The sequence below is a fragment of the Toxorhynchites rutilus genome, chromosome 3, assembly GCF_029784135.1.
Source record: "Toxorhynchites rutilus septentrionalis strain SRP chromosome 3, ASM2978413v1, whole genome shotgun sequence".
NCBI classification, from domain to species: domain Eukaryota; kingdom Metazoa; phylum Arthropoda; class Insecta; order Diptera; family Culicidae; genus Toxorhynchites; species Toxorhynchites rutilus.
Genome location: NC_073746.1, coordinates 213,414,542 through 213,442,226, shown reverse-complemented (window position 1 = coordinate 213,442,226; position 27,685 = coordinate 213,414,542). Strand labels below are relative to the sequence as shown.

The 27,685-nt window shown below is 39.4% G+C and overlaps 1 protein-coding gene across 4 annotated transcripts in view; it reads right to left on the bottom strand.

Moving 5' to 3' along the window:
* The window catches only part of LOC129780030 (synapse-associated protein of 47 kDa), a 57,371-nt gene extending 48,104 nt beyond the window's left edge, over window positions 1-9,267 (bottom strand). The window contains exon 1 of one of the 4 annotated variants that reach the window (XM_055787887.1): window positions 9,150-9,267. The gene's annotated coding sequence lies outside the window, so the exon portion shown is untranslated. Of the gene's footprint in view, window positions 1-9,053 lie in introns of all 4 variants that reach the window. The other 3 variants (XM_055787886.1, XM_055787884.1, XM_055787885.1) reach the window with 3 other exon arrangements.
* Between the last annotated feature and the right edge of the window lie 18,418 nt (window positions 9,268-27,685).

Genomic DNA, 27,685 nt, shown 5'->3' with positions numbered 1-27,685 from the left:
AACGCTTCAGCCGTATTTGAAACGATAATTTTTTCAGTTCTAAAAAACGTTTTTTTTTCAGTGTTATGCATCAAGTCCTGACAATTTCCTATAAGTTACTCACTCACTTACTTGCTGTTTCTTAACTAATTATAGACAAAATCTCAAAAAAATCCACTATTCCAGAAGACAGTCTAGAACAGTTGTACTCAACTATTTTTCCGGAGGGGCCACAAACACGTTTTATTCGAGGTACCGCGGGCCGCAAATGAATAAAGAAGAGTGGTGTCCAAGACACGACCGCACGCCGTAGGACTACGAAATTATAAACGACAAGAAACAAACATTATAGAAATGCAAGAATGAATGAGATTAGTCTAAACATTCGGTAGCACTGACAAAAGACGATGAAGAAATTCTTTCACTGAGTGAGGGTTCGCGAAGCAATCTACAAAATCTGAACTCTTCTGGTTATCCTCATGGTCGAAGCGATGTCAAAGGATACTGATGGGCACTTAATTAAATTAAAACCGCCACACAATACCACCAATCTTTGATGAGCGACGTTCATTCCAAATCTTGGAAATTTTCGAAACAATATAATATACTTGTCATAGCGTGGATGTCACCCAGCCGTCTCATAGGTAGCCATGTTTTTGATGCCAAAATCTCGAACACCAAAACAGTTGAGACGTAAGCGGTTTGTTTGGTTTTGAACCCTACTGACATCTGGATCAGCTGAGATGTAGGCACATTTATAGTTTTTGAACCCCACTGATAACTCGTGCTCCCGTGGCCGAGTGGTTAGCGTCAAAACCTAACATGCCGGGGGTTCGGGTTCGATTCCCGTTCTGGTCGGGGGAATTTTTCGTAAAAGAACTTTCCTTCGACTTGCACTGTGGTCACGCGTATTCTAGAGCTTGCCACTCAGAATGCATTCAAGGCGTGTTATTTGGCATAGAAATCTCAACTAAGTACTAGTAAAAATGACGCAAGTAATATTACGTTGAGACGGCGAAGTTCCTCTAGGAACGTTGGTGCCATTTAAGAAGAAGAAGATAACTTTGATGTTAGCATTACCGCATTGAAAACGTGCAACGACGGTTTATCCGTTTCGCTTTGCGTCTACTGCCGTGGCGAGTTCCGTATAGCCTTCCCAGCTATGAAAGCCGTTGTCAGCTAATCAATTTAGACACTCTGGAAGTGCGTCGGAACACTGCCCGAGCCATGGTGATATCTGACGTTTTAACCTCACGAATCGACTGTCCTGCCATTCTCCAAAGGATCAATCTTCTGGCTCGGCCAAGACAGCTTCGGAATGCTGCACTTCTCTGGTTTCCCACCCGGCGAACTAACTACGGTGCTTATGGTGCTGTCACAGGTCTGCTGCGCATTTTCAACCGTGTAGTCTCTATGTTTGACTTTAACCTGTCCCGTATTTGTATTAAGCGTAAATTTTTAATGTTTTTTAGACCTTGACTTTGGACAACTTACTAGGCAATGCAAATTTTTAATGTAATTTTGTAATTTAATGCAGTATTTATGTAAAGTCAATTTAGATACTAAGACTACCATTGGGGTTTCTAGCCTGTTGGTAATAAATAAATAAATAAATTGAATCATCTCAGTACATAGAAAAAGACAAGCGGTAGCAGGACCCTGGTGTCTCTGAGGGTGACACCAGGCCCCCTATGCACTACGTCATTGGGTAAAAGTCCATTTACCAGACCTGCGCCGAGTCCTACTCGGTCCTGGGGAGTCGTTCTCCGGTCACCACAAACACCGACGGCCCGTGCATCTTTCTCCACAGCACATTACCACCGGGTTTGGGGTTTACCACGGAGTCTACGTCCTATTCCTGGCTCACTGCTGAAAATTATTTTGGCGACTTTTTCATCCGACACTCTGGTTACATGTCCAGCCCATCGTAACCTGCCACGTTGTATTGCCTTCTCAATATCAGCATATTTATATACTTGATACAGCTCGCGATCCAGGCGTCTGCGCCACATTCCATCTTCCAGTCCAGTGTCGAGAATTGAACGCAGCGCTTCACGCTCAAAAACATCTAGCGCTCGTTGATCAGCTTCCTTCAGCGTCCATGCTTCATGTCCGTAGAGGACAACCGGGCTGGCTACTTAGCCTCTAGCATTCCTGCTAGCAGCTGAAATTCGTCTTTTGACTAACAAACGAGCGGAAAACGAACATAATATTGTTTTGATTTTTGGTTTAATGATACTGGCTCGAAATGATCAGCAATGATATAAAACCCCTACGATATGGGTATTAGATGAAAGGGCTTCAACAGCAGAAGTCGAATATCGTATTCCGATGCCATTTTGGAAAAGATGATGGCTTCTGGTTCATTGAAAAAAAAAAATCGAAATGGCGGTAGTAAAAGAGCATAGAAAGCGGAAACGGAAACGGACTGTACATCTCACGCTAGAGGTAACGAGTTCCATTCTCACTCTCAACATTCTTCCAAAAATGGGAGTAAAGTGATGAATCAGCCAAAAAGTATTGAAAGTCACTATAATACAGTATAAAAAAGGAACGGAACGCGGATGCCGTTCAACGCTAAACCTCACTCAGTCGCTCAACACCGCACAACGGTCAACGATCAACGAAAACTAATGTTGCCGGATTCGTGGTTCTTTCTTTTTCTCTAAATTTGAAAATCAAACACGATTTCAATAAAAATCACTGCAATCGATGAAGATCAACTTAACGTTCGTGATGATCACCTGACATTATTGACAGTAATGAAAGTGCCTGAATGCAAGCTTTGCGAAATTCGTTCATGCTGTTTTCGTTCAATATACCAGACAAAATTCACGCGTCTCGCCTCTTGTGTTATACCCATTATAACAGATATGGTGTTGAGCGTCAACAGAAGAGAATTCATCCGACACTGGAAAAAAACTAATTCCTTCATTCGTGAATAAATTTTGATAATTTGTGGCACTGATCAAAATATATGAATTCCTCAACCATTTCGAATCGTTTCCCATCCAAATTCACCTCAGCACCAACACCATTGGGACTTCCACGCTCTCTACCAGCTATCACGTACTTCGCTGTTGTAGATTTGATGATGAGTCCCAACCTCGCCGCATTTCTCTTGATAGGCCTAAATGCCTCTTCTACAACCTTACAGTCGATCCCAATGATATCGATGACATCCGCATAACCATGAAGCATGTGGGATTTTGTGATGATTGTACCGTTTTTTGCACGTCTGCTCTTTGTACTGCACCTTCTAGTACAATGTTGATAAGTAAGATTAAGAGCACATCACCTTGCTCCAGTCCAACTAACATTACGAAAGCGACTATGAGCTCTGAGCTTATTATTCATAATTTGCTAAATAAAACGCGGGATGTACCGGCTCCAAAGCCGGATAGGTTAGAAACATTAATAACATTCGGGATGACAGTGCAGTGAGTCATGTGGCACATATGTGTAATCCGCGCATGAAAATACCGACGCAGCTTCGTTTGGACTGGGGTTTGTACGAGCGGAAAATTCCCGCAGTTGACTTTTGTACATTCTCAGCGTACTTGTACCAATTAATCGGGTATGTTTTTATTTAATTTTCTATTTTTTATTCAAACTTTGGTCGTTCAACCATTTTATTGTTCATCTGGTGGTCCTAAAAGCTATTGTTTTGTTCTCGCTCAGCTCAGTAGCTTCTATTTCTACATCTTCAACATCTACGTAGATATCTTCAGATGCTTTTCTTAATCTCCTCCAGTTTTGATGTATTTTTTGGCATATATTACTCAAGAAAGTAAGATAACGTGTTCTGGTGTCCGAATTAATCTGAGTGAATTCAGGTATTTCTGTTTGTTTTTCTCAATTCAACAATCAATAGCAAAACTTAGTTCAAAAAACTGTAAAATAGGATTTCTGTTATAGTTGAATCTCTCTAGTTTATGTTTAATAACGGATTCCAGTGAGAGCGAGCGAATCCAGCATTTTCAATAGTTCGAGCTTCCAGATATTTCCTGGACTGATTTAACCGCTTTTTTTCGCTTTGAGCTGTGCCTTTTCAATTTATTTAAAAAAACAGGAAGTGTGTTATACCTGTGGTATAACCTCAAGGTTGACGTAGGACTATCGTTGATTTAGTGACGATTTGTTTTAAGTTGAATCTAAATACATTCTGAATGAATGAATGAATATTTGGGGGACTTCGAAAACAAGAGCGTTACGTTGGAGACTCAAGGTTTTATATATCCAATATCGGATACGAAAATATTCTATTGATGGGGAAGAATAATCTTCAGAAGCTTTCCTGTTAATTGCACTTGATTGAAAAATCACAAAACGAAATGCATTTGATCGCAGTATTATATGAATAGAAAACATTAAAAAAAACTCTTTCGCTTGAATGTAATTTCCAATTCCAAGTGGAACTGGCAAATTATTTTTCAGCAACGATAACATCTTTCCGGATTCTTCTCGATGCTCGGTAACCACCAAACGAAAAGATTTGCGCGCGTGTATGTGTGTGGCGGCTGCTCCGATGCCTCAAGAAGAACCAATTTTCGATGCTGTTACTTTCTTGGTCGTCTTCTCAGTGGCATCACTCTCCTCCTGATGAATTCCCTTCTGGCCTGAGGTGCACAAACAGGCTCTTGGTGACACCGTTCATCAGCGCCTTCATGATGAACGAAGTTAGCTTCACAACAACAGCTTTGTCCCGCCCAAAATTAATTTCTTGATATGAATATTTTCTAAACGAACGTTTTTGGGTTCAATCGCAAAATTCTTCATTGATTAATCTTCTACAGAAATATAAACAATATGCTTCTCCGTTACATGGAATACATGTTGATAACAGAAAAGTCAATTTTCGTTCTTAATTTTAATTTTCAAAGCGCGTTATTCCACCTGAGAATTCATTGCCAATTTCGCTTCACACTAACGAAACACAAAGCTTAATTCCGCAAACGCGAAATCGAATTATCCAATTGGACTAACAACGATGTCATTGTGAGAATTAAATTTTTCAAATTTTCCCATTTCCTTCAGATTTTTCCGAAAATTCTCCGATTTTTCTCTTCATATCACTGATCTACAGACAGAGACGAATACAACAAAATAAAGATGGCCCAAATCGGAACACTTCTTCCTCGGGTTTCGCGCTCGGCAACACATTTTAGCGATCCATTTTTATTTATATAGATAAAAATAGAATTTTGTTACGTAACGATCACGGCCCCCTCCCCCCTATGTCACATTAAGTAACGCAACCTGGACCCCAAGATTAAGAAAGAATCTGTACTGAAAATTCTTCGTCCTGGCGCTCACGTCAAAATGCTTGATTACGGACCTGATCACGAACGTCACTTCACTGTGAAAACGAAATAAATTGTATGCAATTTGTATGCATTTTATTCCGTTTTCACCGTGAAGTGACGTTCGTAATCAAGCCCTACGACAAAATACACCACGGATGTTCCGAAGAAATTTGTCAAATCAATTTTTTTTCGTGACATCTAAATATTAACGATTTCTTCGGTGGTGAATTCATATATTACGTATTAGAGTTAGTTATTTCCTGAATGAAATTCAAGAAAAAGTAATAAGCTATGCCCGAGATTAATTCACTGAGAACCCTTCACTGATATTTCATGTAGAAGAAATGCATTCGGCAAAACATAAAGGAACAAAGTGAGAAGTCGAAAATTTTAAGTTATTTTTGACATGCTGTCAAAATCAACACATACAAAGGGGATATACACTAAATTCTTTTTTAACGCAACTGATGCGCGCGCGCAAAAAAAAATAAAATCGTTATAAAAAAAATTGCGTAAGGGACTGGCCACATACCACGTGGACAGGAAAAGTACGATTTCAGACATTTTTGTTATCTTGCCGAAAAACTGGACAAGGTGTTTTATTTTTTTCAAACAGTTAGAATTATCAAAAAGACATGAAGTTTGGAATTGTGCAGGTGGAACACGAGGCCTATCATATTGGCTGATCGTGGATAATTGTTCTGAATCGCTGACTTTAACTAATTCAATTGCGAGCAGTATTTGTTTGAATTTATCTTCTTTTTCTTTTTGACTTTGACTGGCCTTAAACTTCGCAGTTCATTCGCCTCTAGTTGAATTTATCGACTTGGTAGAAGCTCATAATGAAGATTTTCTCTCACTATAGAGGCGAATGAACTACAAAGTTTAAAGCCTCTTAAAAACAAAGAAGAAGAAGAAGATTTTCTTTCCAGCCAGGTACAGAGCATTTTGCTCGCCCCAAATTTTTTTTCAACATTGTTGTAAACGGTTTGATCTTTCACCGATCACTAGATTTTTTTTAGTAAAACGACGTGTTTTCATTGCGTTTATAACACGCAGATGCGATCCATTAAGTATGTTTTGGTCAAACAACCCATACATTGTAGATGCTTATGATTTCATGATAACAGATATGTTAATTCACATGTGGTGTACCTGGGATTATTCTTGAGCGACATCTCAATCTGATTGTCATCAATGACGATACAAACTCACTTCACCAATAGAAGCGTATTCATAAAATTCCACATTTCAATAAAGAAGAGCATCGCTGCTACAAACCCCACCACCCGTAACTAAGAAAACAATGTCTTACATTTCCAATGCTTAAATACTTGCTAACTAACATTATTTATCATTATTTTTCAGTATAAATCATCTCCCGATACAACTTATGTTCAGCAACTCGCTCCGTTTTTCTTTTTCCCATCCAGTATCTTCTATCATATGTGTCAATCAAGATCACTTTCAGTTCATTTTCGTTATTTTCAGAATACACAATTCAGCGATGAAGTTTAACGATATGAGAAAAATATGGATTTTCGACCGTGCATCCCAACCTTTTCATTGATAAACATAGGGATTACTCAGGGTAAACTTCGAAATTTTTCGGAAATGTAGAGCAAAGAATTTGTTTTTAATTATAGATGTGAATGTATTTTTGAAAAAAAAATTTAATGTGTCCACGTGGACATTACCTATACCCCCTCCCCACTCACCGTGGACAAGCTTGGACATTTTCGAAAAAACTATTTTGACGTAGGACTACTTCTTTCATTTCTATACCGGGGTGTAAAATCAAAGTTTCTAAAACGAAAGCGTTACGCCGGAGACCGATATTTTGGGCGTTAATAGATCCTAAACAACTGAACGAAATACTATGATAAAGACTTCATTCGAAAGATAAAATGTCTACGCGTTATATACTTGTTACTTGTTGACCCAAAAACTTGTTTCAATAGTTTTAAAATTGCTTTCAAAACAGGCTATTGAAATCACCAATCGGTATATAAACGAGCGCTCGGAAATCCACTCAGCGTAGAGGCTAATGAACTGAAAAGTTTAAACCCTCTTAAAGCCAAAAAGAAGAAGAAGAAATCCACTCAGTTATAATTGAACAGCGATTGGAGCATGTTATCGCTGTTGTGGTGAAGCTCTTCGTTTATCATGAAAGCGCGGATGAACGGTGTTACCAAGAGCCTGTTTGTGCACCTTAGCCCAGAAGGGAATCCATCAGGAGGAGAGTGATGCCACAAACGGTTCCCTGGAAGAGATCGGAGCAGCCGCCACACATACACGCGCGGATTTTTTTTCGTTCGGATGCTATTCAGCAACGAGAAAATTCCGGAAATATCTAATCGCTGCTGAAAAATAATCTGTCAGTTCCCTGGGAATTGAAAAATACATTCATGCGAAAGAGTTTATTTTAATGATTTTCATCCATATAACACAGCGACCAAATATTTTTCAATCTAGTGCTATTAACAGGTGGTTATCGAGTTAGCATTAACCACTGGTGGATTTCGAGAAGAATCGAGGAGAGTCCGTAAAGATGTCGTTGCTGCAAAATAATCAGCCCCTTGGAATTGGAAATTACATGCAAGCGAAAGAGTTTATTTTAATGTTTTCTATCCATATAATACTGCGACCAAATACATTTAGTTCTGTGATTTTTCAATCAAGTGCAATTAGCAGGAAAGCTTCTGAAGATTATTCTTCCCCATCAGTAGGATATTTTCGTATCCAATATTGGATGCATAAAACCTTGTACCTCGAACGTAACGCTCTCGTTTCGAAGTCCCCCAAATATTCATGTATTCATTCATTCAGAATGAATTCAGATTCAACTTCAAACAAATGATCACTAAATCAACGATAGTCCTACGTCACCATTGCGGTTGTACCATAGATATAACCCACTTCCTGTTTTTTATTTCTTTCCGACATTGTTGCCCACTACATCTACACACACCAATAATAAAAATATGGAAAATATGTCTGTGCGTTGATTTTTCACAAAGTGACAGCATATTAAAAATAACTGAAAATTTTCGATTTCGCACTCTGTTCCATTATTTTTTTTATCTAGTGTATTAGCATTGTGTTTTTGTGCGAAAACGACATTATTATTCAACATCTATTCAACAATTAACATTATAAACATTTATGACCTTCAATATCGTTATTGAAAACAAAGAAATATTATGAACTAGTAGCTATTATATTTAGTCTGTTGACTAAAAAAAGAAATGTAATTTCAATTGAAAATAATTTGCCTATAACTGGAGTATCCACAGGAACTAAAACAATATATTGAAACGCTACTTTTAAAAACATAAGTCGATTTTTAGATACGAAAATAATTCAATGAAACAGGTTTATTTCTTATTTGATTCCGATAGATTCATAGTTTGTACGTGTATAAGCTTATTATTTATCATTCAGACAATAAAATAAGCATGCAGTTTATTGTAGATTGAGGATCCAATGTATTGAACAGTTCACAGTAAATTCTGTCTCGAAAAACCAATTCGCATATACGGACATTATACATTGTTTGCACTGAGAAAAACATATCAGCTCATGGTTTCGATCATTTCAATTGGAAAACTAATCGAGTTGAGTCACAAGCATAAATCAATTGAATTGATTGCGTAGCCGTAATAGCAATTACATTCCAAAAGTATGAAATATCTGAAGTGATTGATTATTCACGCCATTTTAAGCACGATCATCGAAAAAATCAATAATGTTAATTTTGGCGAATACATATTTCTGATACCAGTTTCTTCACACAACGTACATCACTATTCACACAATGTCTTTTCCAAATGTTGATTATGCAAAAAGATTTCAACTCATTACACTTTTGCAGATCTTATATTTGCACAAGTTCCACAATTTTCATTCGGAATCAATCTCTGTACACAAGTAAACAAAACAATATCATTTCTGTGCGAAGGAATGACATTTGTAGTGGTACACTCTAAATCGACATGGTTAAAAATTGCACACTGAAGAAAAATTTCATTATATTTTTCTATTTGAAATGTATTGGAGCCGATACATTAATGGAAAAGACAAATTTTCGGTACACGTTGATAAATTATTGCAATGCAAATGTCATACACAAATTTCTTAGCGAGCAGTGATGGGAAATTCGAGTTCGATTTCGATGTGCTGATTTGTGAAAAGATGGCATTATTAGTATTTTTGCAATCAAACTCGTAACACTATTACATTGTAACGGATAGTCTTAGCTTTGTCGAAGCTATCCGTTCAGTGAGGCCGGAAAAGCACTCGCCGTACTTCCTTGAGAGAATACGAGAAATTTTGAGTGCTTTATCCAGACGCTGTTATGTCATTACCTTTGTCTGGGTCCCTTCACATTGCTCAATCCCGGGTAACGAGAGGGCTGACTCATTAGCAAAGGTTGGTGAAATTGAAGGCGACATTTATCAGCGTCAAATCGCCTTCAATGAATTTTATTCTTTAGTCCGTAAAAATACCATCGCAAACTGGCAACGTAAGTGGAACGAAGATGAATTGGGCCGGTGGTTTCACTCGATTATCCCTAAGGTTAGCCTCAAACCATGGTTCAAAAGTCTGGACTTGAGTCGGGACTTTATTCGCACCTTCTCCCGACTCATGTCCAATCACTGTTCGTTAGACGTGTTACTCTTTCGTTTCAATCTGGCCGGTAGCAATCTCTGCATTTGTGGCCGAGGTTACCACGACATCGAACACGTTGTTTGGTCGTGTGAGGTGTATCTTGTTGCCAGATCGAATTTAGAAAACTCCCTTCGGGCTAGAGGAAGGCAGCCCAATGTGCCGGTGAGAGATGTGTTGGCTCGGTTAGACCTTGATTACATGTCCCAAATATATGTTTTTCTTAAAGCTATCGATGTTCGTGTATGATTATCCTTATATCCTTATACCCTGCTTTTCTTCCTTTACGAGTAATTGGTCCCCTTGCTTTAATCAGGAGAACAAGTTGAAATGTAAATTCACAATAGATATACGAATAGATTTAAGAATTGAGTGTGTGTGATTACCAACATTGTAATAATTTCCTTATATCCCATCCTTTTCCTGAAAAATTATGTCACCCTTCTAAACTCGAGTCCACCGCGAGTAATCGGTTTCCCACATTACTAACCATAGATTTAAGAAAATTGTTTGTATATATATATAGTTTTAAAAACATATTTAAGAATTCGGCTCCTTTAAACTTACGTAACTGAGCCTGTAAAAATAAACGAATTAAAAAAAAAATCAGACTCGTGAACCGTAAATGTTTGACTGTCAAATGAAGTTTCGAATCGATAGTAACTCCTGGGTCTCGAATGGCGTTGTGGAACACTACACCTCTCATGTTTTCAATTCTGGCCGTTTCTGGTCAACCGTGTTTGGCAGAAGATGCAGAAGTAACTCATAATATATTATTCCATTCAAGTCCCACCAAATACACAGAATTGTATTTGGTGGGACTTGAATGGAATAATATATTATGAGTTACTTCTGCATCTTCTGCCAAACACGGTTGACCAGAAACGGCCAGAATTGAAAACATGAGAGGTGTTGTGTTCCACAACGCAAGGCCACGCACGTCTGTAGTGACTCGCCACAAACTCCGGCAGCTGGGTTGGGAAGATTCAATGCTACCACCATATAGTTCGAATATATATATATATATATATATATATATATATATAAGTTAATATCTTAAAATTAATAAATAGCAGTTGATAATAAAAGAGTAAAAATCCAGGAAGCTCAAACTTGAATGTCTGTAATAATTATACAAGTACCAGGCACTCACAAATTCTCAGAAGAGAGAGGAATAATTTCGGCAGCTGCAGCAGGAGTACGAGTGCAGAGCCGAAGAAGTTCAGGGATCCGAAGAGTTCAGAATCTCAGTCTTTGTCGTACCAGTGTCGAGTTTAGAAGCATACTCAATAAACGCGCAATATCAAAACGTATTCCACCATATCATAAAATTTTAATTTATCCGAAAAGTAGTTATATCTGATAATTGGCGCAGTCGGTATTCGACTTTACTCCCGGGAGTAACAGAAAATAACGTGAATCTGTTAAGATTATTCGAATTAAGTGAAAGCTCTCATATTTTTGAGAAAAAAAAAGTGTTACAATTTTCAACGTTCAAAATGGACGCCGTTAGCGTCATTACATAATTCATAGTGAACCACGTGTCAAGTGCGTTCTGATCGGAATAAAACCTTATTACAGAGCAAATGCTTGAGGATTTTCCCCTCAGAAAAAGAAAAAAAAACGTTACGTCTAAAATCATTCTAAGTGATTCTAAGACAAAAAAAAAGTAGTGACATGAACAAAAAAAAAAAAGGAGTGACATGGAGTATTTTCCAACGTGTGCTTCAGAAGTGTGCACGTGTGCCAATTCAGAATAGTTTAAAAAAAAAGAATACGTTCTGTCTATAGACATGGTGATTTTGACAAAAAAAACTAGTGACATGGAAAAGAAATAGTGGTATGGACTGTTCTGGTCCAACATGTGCTTCGCGAATGTGCACGTGTGCTAACTCAGTATAAGTTGAATTAAAAAAAATTCTATCTAAAGTCAGGGTGATTTTGAAAAAAAAAAAAAAAAAAACTAGTGACAAATATAGGAGTATTCTCCATGCCAATTTTCAACACGTGTTACGCGAGTGTAAAGGAAACCCACGAGCTGATTTATAGAAAAGATTTTTCGAGAACAATAACGCTTTGAACGCAAAGCCTGCTAAGTGATTTTGAATTGAGAGAGAGTGAAGCGGCTAATAGTTACCCGCCGCGAGTGCTTCGCCTTGTTGCCAAAGCGCACCGCGAAAAATATCGCGTGCTCAATGCGATACCGCGTAACTCTTTACGAAGCATGCGAAATGAGAATCCGCGAGTGCTACCCGATGTTAGAATAAAACGAAGTGAAAATTGGTTGTATCGCGATTCGAGTAAAATAGAGTGTTTGGTGCACAGCATAATCCAAACTGCTGTTGATGACTCGTGTACTTCCGGTCGTATGAAACCGTTAGATTTTTTTTTCTCTGCAACGGAACGAGTTAGTGGAGCTCTAATGAGATCCGAAAAACGTAACACAAAACAAAAGTGAACTCAACGAAAATACAGAATTCACTGCTGCAGAATCGCATATATTCGAAATAAAGTTTTCTGCTTGTTTCGTAGATGATTAATAATTTCATGAAATTGCTATATCGCGAATCGTTGCAGCGTATGCTATGTTCCGTCGTGCCATTTGATATTATTGCACTTATTGCTATGCCGAGCCAATGCTGCGTACTGCGGGCGTTGGCTCGCGCAGACTGTTGTGTGCTGTGTTATGCTATGTTATGTTAAGAGGATGGAAAACTAAAGATAGAAATATATTTGATAGGTGACATTAACAACGATTTACAACAAATATATTCGAAAAACTATCGTTGATCAAATATTCCCAGAGAAAAACAAAACAAAAAAAAAGAGTCTAAATAGAAGATTTATATAAACAATTAACACTATCTCATCGGGAACGTAAGTACAGAACTCCAAATTTTACACATCATTTTATCACTCATCTGCCCACAAAAAGAATTATATTTCATTGCAATAATTATGGTACCCACGCAGCAGAATATCTGCCACAAAAACGTGAGAAGCAACAAAATGTTTGTTAAAGATAAGTATTCTTTATAAGTAAAGAAATTATGACAAATTAATGATGATAATACTGCACGCTGCAGAGCGGATATCTGCGTAATGCGTAAGTAAAGTAGAACATGGTGTACATAATAGTCAAAAAAAAAACAGGAAGTGGGTTATATCTATGGTATAACCGCAAGGGTGACGTAGGACTATCGTTGATTTAGAGATCATTTGTTTGAAGTTGAATCTAAATCCATCCTGAATGAATGAATAAATAAATATTTGGGTGACTTCAAAAACGAGAGCGTTACGTTGGAGGCTCAAGGTTTTTCTTGTTATGCATCCAATATTGGATACGAAAATTTTCTACTAATGGGGAAGAATAATTTTCAGAAGCTTTCCTGTTAATTGCGATTGATTGAAAAATCACAAAACCAAATGTATTTGATTGCATATGGATAGAAAACATTAGAATAAACTATTTCGTTTCAATGTATTTTTCAATTCCCAGTGGAACTGGCAGAGTATTTTTCAGCAACGATTAATTCTTCTCAGATTTTCCTCGATACTCGAAGCCCACCAGTGGTTAATACTAACTCGATAACCACCTGTTAGTAGCATTTGATTGAAAAATATTTGGTCGCAGTGTTACACGGATAGAAAACATTAAAATGAACTTTTTCACATGAATGTATTTTTCAATTCCCAGGGGAACTGGCAGATTGTTTTTCAGCAATGATTAGTTCTTTCCAGCCCTCCAGTGGTTATTGCTAACTCGATAACCACCTGTTAATAGCACTTGATTGAAAAATATTTGGTCGCTGTATTATATGGTTAGAAAACATTAAAATAAACTCTTTCACATGAATGTATTTTTCAATTCCCAGGGAACTGGCAGATTATTTTTCAGCAACGATTAGATCTTTCCGGAATTTTCTCGATGCTGAATGGCATCCAAACGAAAATATTCCTTTAAGTTTGGTCTGTAAAAAACTTTTCTGAACTCTTATCCATCAAATTTGGAGCCCTGAAAAGGGCAGTTGATTTTATGCTAAGCTAATAGCACGCTCTCCTCGGATACGATGGGCCAGCTGGATGTCCTTGGGCATGATGTGACGTGTTTTGCATGGACAGCACACAAATTGTTATTTTCGAATAGGCCTCCTGCAGCATCATAACCGCGGAACTTTGGAAGCGCAAATCGGTTTTGAAGTCCTGAGCAATTCCACGAATCAAATGCTGCAAAGGTAGATTGCGGATCAGCAATTCGGTCGACTTCTGATAGCGACGAATTTCACGCAAAGTTCCCGGTCGATAGCGATGTGGTCACACTCCCCGCGGCTGGTGCACTTATCCGAGCTGCTTTCGTGGTGCCTTACCACCGAAAGACTAACGAGCTGTGTGCTTGGTCCCACACAAACGAGTCCACAAGACGAGTCCTCACGGTGCGAGAGTAGAGTAAGAAATGAACGAAAGCAAAGGAAGCGTCATTTTATAAACCATAAAAGTATAAAATGTAAACCCCACCCTTATTATATTCGTAGCTTACTCTGAGAGAGAAACGAATAACATCGAAGTAAGTATGCAATAAGCTTATATAATAAAGAGGGTGGGGTTCACATTCTGGACTTTTATGGCTTATAATAAGTTGCTTCCTTTGCTTTCGTTCCAAGGTGCTACTGACATTCAACCGATTCGGACGTGTTTTTAGCGCCCTTGTGAAAGAGTACGGAAAAATAGGAGTTTTCTCGCACAACTAATCAAATGCTTAAAGCAGCCTTTCTGAAGGCTTGATTAGTCCTAAATACAAATTGATTTTCAGCATCGCAACCCGAGGATAGCAGAAGAGGATATCAGCAAACGTTCACTGCGGTGGCGGTGCTCACCGGTTCGCCGGAAAAAGCGCGCGCTTTTTCGGCATCACGCCCCTTTCTGGAACGGCGGAAGCCGTTCGAAAGGCATAAGCTGTGTGATAGTGACTAGTTTTGGTAGTGATAATTATCAATAATATTTTAAAATATATCCGCATACTGACGGTGAAGTGAAGAAAAATCCTAAAACGAAAATTTTACAGTGAATCGCTCGCATTCTTTCGAGCACATTGGTGGTTCTTATAAGTGCTTTCAAAAACATAGTGCGAATTTCTTGGTACATATCCGCAAGTGATTAGCCCAATATTCAATTTTTTCATAAAGTGCTCTGCAAAAGAAAAATCTTTTCTCCGGCTACACCTAAGGTGTAGCCGACAATCAACATGGCTTCTAGTAGCTCAGGACCTCCGAGAGGCCGGGCTTCAAACCTCTATGAAGGTAAGCCAACCGAAGCCACCGCTCCACTTTGGGCGGACCCATCGAATGGCAACCTGCAGATACTGCTCTTGAGGGCTACAGGAGACAAGGCTCTCCCATCCAACCCCTTCGTAGTCAGCAAGACTATAACGTCGGCAATCAAAAACTTCAACAGTGCCAAACCACAGAGAGACGAAAAAAAGAATCTTCAATACATACTTACCACCAGGGACGAGGAATCAGTAGGTAAGCTTCTCCAAATTAATAAACTTATCGACAACACACCTGTAGAGATTATCTTTCACCCCACATTAAACCAACGCAAATGCGTGGTTACATGCAGAGACGCGATTGATATAACCGAAACCGAATTGCTGAAAGAGCTTTCCGATCAGAAAGTGATCGATGTCAAGCGAATCACCAGAAAGGAAGGAGAAGAGATTATCCCCACAGCTACACTTATCATAACGCTTCGTGGAACCGTTGTTCCCGAATTCATTTATTTCGGTTTCATTCGCGCTGGGACTCGGAATTACTATCCAAATCCAATGCAGTGCTTCAAATGTTTTAATTTCGGACACACCAGCAAAAGATGCAAGCGTGAGAATCCGCTTTGCAGAAATTGCAGCAAAGAACACCCCAAAGATTTCAATTTTAAATTGTGTAATACCCCAGCACTATGCATTAATTGCCAAGGGAACCACTCCTCTTCCAGCAGGAAGTGCCCCGTATGGCTAAAAGAAAATGAAATCACAAAAATAAGAATCGATCGTGGTATCTCTTACAAAGAAGCAAAAATCATTTCCAACACCCAAAATGGTCCAACTTATTCGAGCGTCTTGCAAGACAGGCTCAACATTCGGGAACCAGTAGCTGGCTGCAAGTGCAAATGCAGCTGCGCCTCGGCCGTTTCGGCCGCTTCTAGTCGCGAAAGCACCCCCTCAATCATAGACACAACCATGACAGAATCGTCTACTGAAAGTTCAACAACTGAATCCGATAGTGAATCGGTAATTTCTATGGATACCTCTGAAGGCCCGAAAAAAAAACAAAAGAAAAATTTCAAAAGGTTCATCCTCAGATTCAGATCCAAAATCTGAAGATGAAACCCAAACTAACAAAGACAAGAAAAGAACAAAAAACGATCTAAGAACTACACCACCAACAAATAACAACTTAACAACACCAACAAGAAACAACAACACCAACAACAACACACATCAAACAAAAAACAACAACAACAAGGCACATTCCACAAAAAACAACACACACACAACAAACTCTCCAAATACCTCTACACCAAACAAGAACGACATCAATACCTCGAAGAAAGCTTCTCTTTCCAAGGGTAAAGGACAATCGAACTAATCCTCTTTGGATAGTCCAAACACAACACAACTAAGACTTAGGAATTAGAGTTAAAAACACCAACACATTCACTCCAATACAGAAATTCGGGATACAATGGAACATCAGAAGTATCCGACAGAAGATCTCAGAACTAAAAATGCTTATTTCGAACTTTAATCCTACAGTCATAGCCCTTCAGGAAACTATGACTCCAAACAATTTCGATGATAATTTCATACCAAAGTACATCACATACTTCAAAGAGGGTCTCAACCCCTCAAAGCACGGAGTCGCAATCGCAATCAAGGATAGCACTCCACATGATCTTCTCCTCATTACCACCGACCTTCAGGCAATGGTAGTGCGCATTAAACACCCCTTTCAAATCACAGTTGTCAGCATCTACATTACTCCAAATTCTGATCCGGCTATTCTTCGCGGCCAGCTGGACCATCTGTTTAGCCAACTTCCCGCCCCAATCATGCTTATGGGTGATTTCAACGCCCACTCATACGCCTGGGGAGGCGCATACCTCGACCAAAAAGGATCCATCATTGAGGATTTTATCTCCGACCATTCCCTACTCCTTCTAAACAACGGCCAACACACCAGAATTCACCATTCTGGTACTACTTCGGCCATTGATCTCACTATTGTATCATACAAACTCTCTTCAAAACTTTCTTGGAACATTCACGATGATACCTGCGGCAGCGATCATTTTCCAATTCTCATCTCCTTCGGCCAATTTCAATTTCGGCCTTTCCGCTAAACAAGACTGGACAGCAGAGGAGTTCTCCAAAGCTGTCCTTGAGGTTGCAATGTTGCACATCCCTAGAACCAGTGGCATCCCTGGCAGGAAGTGTGTTCCATGGTGGTCGCCTGAGGTGAAGGCAGCGATCAAAGGTCGACGTAAGGCCTTACGCAAACTAAGAAAGGCCCATCCGGATAACCCCCATAAGCCCACTCTGCTCACAGAGTCCCAAAGGGCTCGCAACGAAGCTAAGACTGTCATCAACACAGCCAAGCACAACAGTTGGGTTAAATTCGTCAGCGAAATTAATCCCAACGCGTCAACAAAGGAGTTATGGAATAAGATTGGCAGGCTTCACGGCAAAAAAAGGAACAAAGAATATAATCTCCTTATAAACGGTCAATACACCAATGACCGGAAAATCATCGCCGAGGCGTTTGGAGATTTCTTTGCATCCGCCTCCTCCAATCAAAACTACGACCTAACCTTCCAAACCCACAAAACGGAATGCGAAAAAATTCCCATCGATTTTCACACCGATGTGGAATTTGACTTCAACAAAAACCTCTCCCTCAAAGAGCTCGATTGGGTACTGAACAAAGTCAAACAAGGATCCACAGGACCCGACGACATCAGCTACCCTATGCTGAAGAATCTACCCCATTTCGGGAAAAAAGCACTTCTGAAGCTCCTCAACAAAGTTTGGGACAGTGGAACCCTCCCCAGCTGCTGGAAAGAGGGTTTAATGATCTGTATTCCAAAACCAGACAAAAAAAACCACCTTCTTGACAACTTCCGCCCCATCACTCTTCTTAGTTGTGTTGGGAAAGTCATGGAAAAAATGTTCAATCGACGCTTAACGACGTTTCTAGAGTCAAACAAGCTGATTGATCCCCGACAATTCGCCTTCCGTGCGGGAAAAGGTACAGAGGATTGCCTAGTAGTAATTGAAAAAATCCTAGACGACGCAACCGAAAGTCTACATCAAATAGATATCGTTTCACTTGATTTATCCAAGGCCTTTGACCGGGCATGGAGGTACCCTGTGCTGAAAAGTCTCTTCGACTGGGGAATCCGTGGGAGGTTGGGCCTCTTCATTAAAAGTTTCCTCGAAAACCGGTCTTTCAAAACCATCATCAACAACCAAAGGTCTTCTCTAAAAATCCCAGAAAACGGTTTCCCCCAAGGCTCAGCACTTTCACCTACCCTTTTCAACATTGCTATGCAATCCATCTTCGAACACATTCCCGACCACATTAAAATTGTAGTCTATGCAGATGACATCACTCTTATCTCTACGAGCTGCTTCGGCTTAAATCAGAGAAAGAGGCTTCAAAAAACCTTAGACTCCATCCAAAACTGGGCTCTAAAAACAGGTTTCAAAATTTCCCCGGAGAAATCCAAACACTTGCACATAGGAAAGGCTCTCACAAGGAGAACCCATCTTCAGCTCAACAATATCCCGATCCCTACAATGAGGACATTGAGAATACTAGGGGTTACTTTCGACAAGAAACTCAACTTCCTATCACATTCCCAAAAGACCAAAATAGCCACCAGAAAGAAACTGAACATCATCAAGGTTATCGCAGGCAGGCCTAGCCTCTGGTCATAGGAAGACGCTGCTAAATGTTGTAAACGTTTGGTTGGTCCCACAAATCCTCTACGGAATAGGCACCTTCAGCCGTGGCGGGGACAGGGTGTTAAACACCATTCAACCAATCTACAACAAAGCAATTAGGCTCGCAATTGGCGCTTTTCCCTCTAGCCCTACTCTCGCTGTAATGGCAGAAAGTGGGCATCTTCCCTTCACCCACCTGGTGACAAAAGCCATCACAAACAAAGCCATCCGTCACTTGTCACTCTCCGAAAGCGACCACAATGTCCCATTGATACATAGGGCCAAAACATGGTTCAAAAATCTCACGAACAAAGATCTCCCCGATATATGTGAACGCCCATCTGCTACGGGAAAAAATTGGAACGTCAAACCGCCGAACATTAACCTTGATCTTCTCAAGGCGGTTCGTGCGGGAGACCCTTCTCCAAAAATCAAAGCCTCCTTCAATAACTTCATTGCAACCAATTTTCAAACCAACCACCAGGTATACACAGATGGTTCAGTCAGTGCCGATGGAGTTGGCTGTGGAATTTTTGAGAGTAGATATACAGGTAGCTTCTCTCTTCCACCGCAATGCTCCATCTTCAGTGCGGAAGCTTTCGCCCTTTTGATAGCTACTCAAGAATGCATCCATGAGATCCTTCCTACTACAATATTCTCCGACTCAGCTAGCTGTCTCCACGATCTTCTGAGTGGAAACAGCAAACACCCATGGATTAAGCAAACAGAAGAGGCTGCTTCAGAAAAAAACATCTCCTTCTGCTGGGTTCCTGGTCACTCAGGAATCCGCGGAAACACATCCGCCGACATACTGGCCGGCAAGGGCAGCAAAATCGAACCCCCAGACATGCCCTGTCCTCCATCTGACATTATCCGCTGGGTAAAACAGCAAGTCCGTGAAAGTTGGGACATAGGCTGGATAAACAGCCGTCCCACTCATCTTCATAAAATCAAAAACTCCACTCTCCCTTGGGAGGACTGTCTCAATAGTAGGGAAAGGCGAGTCCTTACCCGTCTTCGAATTGGGCACACTAACTTCACCTACTCACACTTGTTCGACAAAGCCGAAAAACCCCAATGTGCTTGCAACGAAGCACCCGTTTCCGTTAGCCATCTTTTACTAGAATGTCAACATACCAAAGATGCTCGAGTCCGACACAATCTAGGTCAAAGTCTCCGAGATATCCTCAGTAGAGATGAGACCCAAGAAACCAATCTAATTGCGTTTCTGAAAGAAACCGACTTCTTTGGTGAAATCTAAATCGAAATACTAAGTACTTTTGAAATTGTTTATTTATAACAGCTTGCCACTTCACAGTCATGTATGCGTGTTTATGTGTGTATACACATGCATGTACGGGTCGGAAGGAAGGAAATCATACATGTGTATACACGCATTTAATAATAATAAATAGCAAAAAATACAATATATACTTACATACTCACATCTATCTTCTATCCATTACATTATACTTTAATCAACTCCCTATTCCTACAGCCACACACACCAAGGAGGATAAATCCATTAAATAAACCTCTCCATTTTTCAGCTCTACTATACACCATTAAATTCAAATCCACTATATTTTATCATCTATTCAAACTGTATTTCATTTCATTTCACCCCACCCCACACCCCACTCCTCCCCTCTTTCCTTCCCATACCACTCCCACCCCCTTCCACTCCTTTAATCCCACCCAAATCCTTTCCACTCCTTTCCTTCCCATCCTCCTGAGAAGGGCCTTTTTTTTATTTTTGGAGCACGCCCTGCACTTGGAGTCTAGGTCATTTGTGCTTCGTCACTGCGTCGGTCCTCGGATCAGTAAATATTTACTTTTCATTACAGCATATATTAAATATCTTATGAAGCATAGGATCCCTTCCTACCTTCTTTTTTAACCGAGGGTCGAGCGGACAGATCTGATGAGTGATTTTTTGGTTTCCCTTTCGCCAGTCCCCTCTGGACTGGTTTTATTGTGGCCCTTCACTGGGCTAGAGGCGAATGAACTGCAAAGTTTAAAGCCTCTTAAAAACAAAGAAGATGCTTTCGTTCATTTCTTACTCTACTCTCGCACCGTGAGGACTCGTTTGTGTGGGACCAAGCACACAGCTCGTTAGTCTTTCGGTGGTAAGGTACCACGAAAGCAGCTCGGATAAGTGTACCAACCGCGGGGAGTGTGACCACATCGCTATCGACCGGGAACTTTGCGTGAAATTCGTCGCTATCAGAAGTCGACCGAATTGCTGATCCGCAATCTACATTTGCAGCATTTGATTCGTGGAATTGCTCAGGACTTCAAAACCGATTTGCGCTTCCAAAGTTCCGCGGTTATGATGCTGCAGGAGGCCTATTCGAAAATAACAATTTGTGTGCTGTCCATGCAAAACACGTCACATCATGCCCAAGGACATCCAGCTGGCCCATCGTATCCGAGGAGAGCGTGCTATTAGCTTAGCATAAAATCAACGGCCCTTTTCAGGGCTACAAATTTGATGGATAAGAGTTCAGAAAAGTTTTTTGCAGGCCGGCCGAACTGAAGAAGCATTTAACGAAAATCTTTGTGTCGATGATAATTCGATACCAAGAAGTGCCATGGATATGGATTTGATAATGAAAAATATGAAATATATAACATGATGTAGTGAATATATCCCCATATCAAAGAAATCTCTTTGATGAAACTGTTTGCCGTTTGTTGTTTTTAATTGTTGGCACGAGGGGATTATTTTTGCTGAGTAAATTCCAAGAAAAAATCCATCCCTTCTTTAAGCGTGATTCATTCTGCTTCGGATCATTTCATACAAATTTCATACAAAAGATAAAGTGTCCAAGAGTTATATGATTGCTATCTATTGACTTGAAAAATTGTTTCAATAGCTTAATAATAGCTTCGAAAACAGGTTATTGAAATCATTCGTATCCGTATGTAGCGCGCCCTCTTGGAAACCCATTAATCTTATTGGAATGTGAGATGGGGAAGCTCATACTCACGTTTATGCATTATGCTGTACTCTTCCAATTAATTTCGTTTTTGCAGGCCGAACTGAAAAATTTTCAGTCGAGTTAACTCTCTTTTACAGTAATGTTTTTGAATCCGGACGCTTTTTAATCCGGACACTTTGCATTACATTCAATATCATATCACAGCCATAACATTTTTTTCATGTTGAATTTATGCGATTAATAGTTACTAACATAGTTACTGATAGTTACTAATCAATCGTATTAATTCAACATGCATAAAATGTTGTGGCTGCGGTATGATATTAAATGTAACACAAAGTGTCCGGATTCAAATACATTACTGTATACTTACTTCGATGTTATTCGTTTCTCTCTCAGGCTAAGCTACGAATATAATAAAGAGGGTGGGGTTTACATTTTATACTTTTATGGTTTATAATATGATGCTTCCTTTGCTTTAGTTCATTTCTTACTCTACTCTCGCACCGTGAGGACTCGTTTCATCGGGACCAAGCTGACAGCTCGTTAGTCTTTCGGTGGTAAAGGACCACGAAAGCAGCTCGGATAAATGCAGCTGCGGGAAGTGTGACCACATCGCTATCGACCGGGAACCGGGAATTCGTCGCTATCAGAAGTCGACCGAATTGCTGATCCGCAATCTACCTTTGCAGCATTTGATTCGTGGAATTGCTCAGGACTTGCGCTTGCGCAGGAACCGACTTGCGCTTTCAAAGTTCCGCGGTTATGACGCTGCAGCTATCCATGCAAAACACGTCACATCATGCCCAAGGACATCCAGCTGGCTCATTGTATCCGTGGAGAGCGTGCTATATTAGCTTAGCATATAATCAACGGCCCTTTTCAGGGCTCCAAATTTGATGGATTAGAGTTCAGAAAAGTTTTTTACAGGCCGAACTGAAATGAGCATTTAGCGAAAATCGTGGTGTCAATGATAATTCGATACCGATAGGGGCCATGGATATGGATTTGATAATGAAGAATATGAAATACATGACATTATGTAGTGAATATTTCCCCATATCGAAGAAATCACTTTGATGAAACTGCATTATAAAATTATTTGCGTACGAATGCCGCAATCGATGGTCGACTCTAATTTGCGCTGGGTTATTTCCTCGGAGGACTCGATTCCTCCTTTGAGCAATAATAATCTCTTTCCGGCAAAACGAAGTGGTATGAATCACATTATTCGAAAGATAAAATGAAGATATTTTCTGCCAATTTTCTTCAACCTCCAAACATCTTCTCTCCCGTTTGTCGTTTTTGCGTTCGCTAATCCTTTCTCACTTGAGAAATTGTTGAGTAAACATCGTTTGTCAGTGCGCGTAGAGCGGGAATTCCTCAAGATTCATTGCACCTCTAATAAATTGCCGAAAGACGTGGTCTTACTTTGATCGCACTTGATTGAAAAATCCAAAACGAAATGTATTTGGTCGCAGCATTATATGAGTAGGAAGCAAATGATTACTCGAAAATTACATGTTTTTCATGTTATGCATCCAATATTGGATACGAAAATTATCTACTGATGGGGAAAAATAATAGAAGCTTTCCTGTCAATTGCGATTGATTGAAAAATCACAAAACCAAATGTATTTGGTTGCAGTGTTGTATGGATAGAAAACATTCAAATAAACTCTTTCGCATGAATATATTTTTTCAATTCCCAGGGGAACTGGTAGATTATTTTTCAGCAACGATGATAGCAACGAGGGTTCCGCGCGTGTATTTGTGTGTGTGGCGGCTGCTCCGTTGTTTCAAGCGGAACCGTGGCATCACTCTCCTCCTGATGGATTCCCTTCTGGCCTAAGGTGTACAAACAGGCACTTGGTAACACCGTTCATCAGCGCTTTCATGATAAACGAAGTGATCTTCATCACAACAGCGACAACATGCTTCAGTCGCTGTTTAATTATAACTGAGTGGGTTTACGAGCGGCGCTCGCTTATATACCGATTGGTGATTTCAATAGCCTATTTTGAAAGCAATTTTAAGGCTATTGAAACAAGTTTTTGGATGAAAAAGTAACAAGTATATAACGCGTAGACATTTTATCTTTCGAATGAAGTGTTTATCATACCATTTCGTTCATTTGTTTAGGAGCTATTAAAGCTCAAAATCTCGGTCTCCGGCGTAACGCTTTCGTTTTCGAAACTTTGATTTTACACCCCGGTATAGAAATGAAAGACGTAGTCCTACGTCAAAAATGCCATTTTGCCATTGCCAAAAATGCCATTAAAATTGTAAAATAATCCACGCTGCAGAAATCTGCAAAAAGCGTGAGTATAGCACAATTTTCACCAGAGAAACGGTGTTGAAAGATTCCAATCGATAAATTATAAAAATGTTCTAGACTTTCAAATCCACGTAGCAGAGACAAAAACTGCAACACACGTGAGAATCACCCACCAGATAATCGGTGTTTAAAATTTTTAATCAATAAATTCGAAAATTTCAGCCTTCCAAATCCACGTAGCAGGGATAATACCTGCGACATGCGTGAGAATCACCCACCAAAGGATAGGTGTTTAAAATTTTCATTCGATTAATTCTTATATTTTTTCAACCATCCAAATCCACGTGACAGAGATAATCTCTGCAACATGTGTGAGAAAAACCCACCAGTGATTTGGTGTTTAAATATTCAAACTGATAAAAATTTGTAATTCTATGTAATTCATTAAGAATAAACCACGCAGCAAAATGAATTTTTGAAACATGCGTGAGAACAGCATACGACTACCTGCAAATAATCCACCAAAAATGGTGTGTTCCCTCATAACCATAAGAATTACAGAATATTTGTTACAAAAGAAAATATATAAATAATTTTCATATATGAGTTATCAAAAACTGTGGAAAAACGACGGAATGATAACTAATTGAAAAATATATTTCGTATTATTAATTTTCAATTATAGGATATGATGGAGCAACATAGCCCAGATGATCGAGAGTTCGATTCAAGCGGAATGAGCTCATCGACGAATCAAAAACTTATCTCTCCGTCATCTCCCCAATCCCAAGCCCAAACTCAATCGCAATCTTTTGTTTCACCTAATCAGAAAGAAGAACGTAATGAAGATGAACGAATTGCGGAAACACATAAAATGTTCCAGCAAGCGGATATAATATTAAAATCTCTGCAAACTCCACAAGCGGTACGTGAACTACAGCCGTTTGATGGGAACCCCGTTAAACTGCATAGCTTCATAAGAGCAGTTGAAAATATCATGCCATTCATCGAACCATTGAAGAATACACCGTTCGAAAAAATTTGGCTCCAAGCTATTAGAGCTAAAATTATCGACAATGCTGACCAAGTACTAGAAACCTATGGAACCACTCTCGATTGGGCTACAATTAAAGCGAATCTAATAACATACTACAACGACAAACGTGACCCTGTAACACTTACACGAGAATTATTCCAAATCCAGCAAACGAGCTCCATTGAGAATTTTTTTGGACAAGTTCAGAACTTACTATCGCTGCTTATTAATCATACTTATATATCTGTAAATGAAGAAAATGTTAAACAGGACCGCATTCGTACGCACCAAGAAAATGCCTTACAAGTCTTCCTTGCTGGATTAATGGAGCCAATTGGGGGAAATGTTCGTGCTCGACAACCAATGCATATCAAACAAACGTTCGATGTTGCCATAGAGGAACGAAATTTCCAAAGCCGAGCTGGTTTATTGAGACTGAATTTACCAGTATCAATTCAACAACCTAAACCAACGAATGTTTACCCTCAACCGATGCAAAATCAATTCAAACCCTTACCAACAACATTCCAGTCGAAGGCCCCAAGAAGGTCAAATTTTATCCCACGTCCACATATGCCCTATTACAACTCAAACCCTAGGTATACTCCAAGAATATTGGCACCTTCAATACAAACGAATGCAAATATCTCAAATCGATCGAACGGTTACGTGAACAGACGTTATAACAGCAATCAACAATACTTTCCTCGAGCACCTCAATCTACTTCAAAGATACCCCCTAGAATACATGAATTACGAAATATAGAACAAGACAACCAAAATAGATATATCGCACATACACACGTCGCTCCTCAACACGAAGTTTACAACAATCAACGGTTGGCTTCCGATACAAATGGAAGTAATATTGTGGGATATGAACAAGGTCGTACAAATAATGGAACAAATTCAATCGGCGGAGACGTTCAACAACAAAGAAATTGTGACAACGTAAATTTTCAAATGGAATCGTGGATACACTTCCCCAGATAGAATCGATGAACTTTATCCCCTATTTGAGACTCCCTACGAAGCAAGGATTCGAATTGAAATTGCTTGTGGATACAGGGGCAAATAAAAATTATTTATGCCCGAGATTTGTTAAGAATTCCTGCAAACTTCCTGTTCCTGCAATGGTTTCGAATATTTCGGGACAACACATTATTGATAGATATGTCAACTTTAACCCATTCCCGGATCTCACGAATGAAATATTCAAATTTCATATTTTCAATTTTCATAGCTTTTTCCATGGCCTGATAGGCTATAGACTCTTCAGAAGTTGAAAGCTAAAATTGATGCACACGAGAATACCTTAACTATATTCGAAACAAAAATTACAATGCACAAAAAATATCTGGAGCCATTTTCAAGAGACATTGCAGGAGGATCGATTTATAGTATAGAAATACCTGTTTCCGAAAAATCTGGCGACTTCTTATTGGAGGATGACCATAAAATTGGTCCATATTTATATATTCACGCTGGACTTTACCAAGCAAAAGAATTCAAAGCAGTTGTCATCATGCAAAATAACTCGGTGCAAACTCAAACAGTTTCGCTATACTATCCGTTTGAAATATCTACGAATAACTTCAAAAGTCCGGTTATTAGAAATGAATTTAATTACAACGGAAATATTCCAAATCGATGCAAAACACTTATAGACCAACTCCGTTTGAACCATCTGAACGTCGAAGAAAAGCGTAATCTACTTTCTGTAATCGGTAAAAATCAAACTGTGTTTCACTTGAATAATGAATCAACAACTAATGTTGTAAAGCATAAGATTTTGACGTAAGATGACATACCCATTTATCAGAGATGTTATAGATACCCTCACTGCCATAGAGAGGAAGTTTGTAAACAGATCGAGAAAATGTTGAACGAGAATATAATACGACCATCAACCTCGCCATGGAATTCACCCATATGGGTTGTACCAAAAAAAATAGATGCCACTGGTGCTCAAAAATGGAGAATCGTTGTGGACTACAGGAAGCTCAATGCAAAAACAGTAGATGACAAATTTCCTATCCCGAACATTACCGATATCTTGGACAAGCTGGGTAGAAGCAGATATGTCACTACGTTAGATTTAGCTTCGGGATTTCACCAAATTATGATGGATGAACATGACATACAGAAAACAGCCTTCTCAACGGAAAATGGACACTATGAATATTTGAGAATGCCTTTTGGGCTTAAAAACGCTCCAGCAACTTTCCAGAGAACGATGAATACTGTGCTTTCTGGATTGACCGGATTGATTTGTCTCGTGTACATGGATGATATAATCGTATTCAGTTATAGTCTCCAAGAACATTGCATTAACCTCAGTCGGGTTTTTGAAGCATTGAAAAAAGCCAACCTGAAAATTCAACCCGATAAGAGTGAATTTATGAAGAAAGAAGTTTCTTTCCTCGGTCACATAGTGAATGAAGAGGGTGTCAAACCCAATCCCAAGAAGAT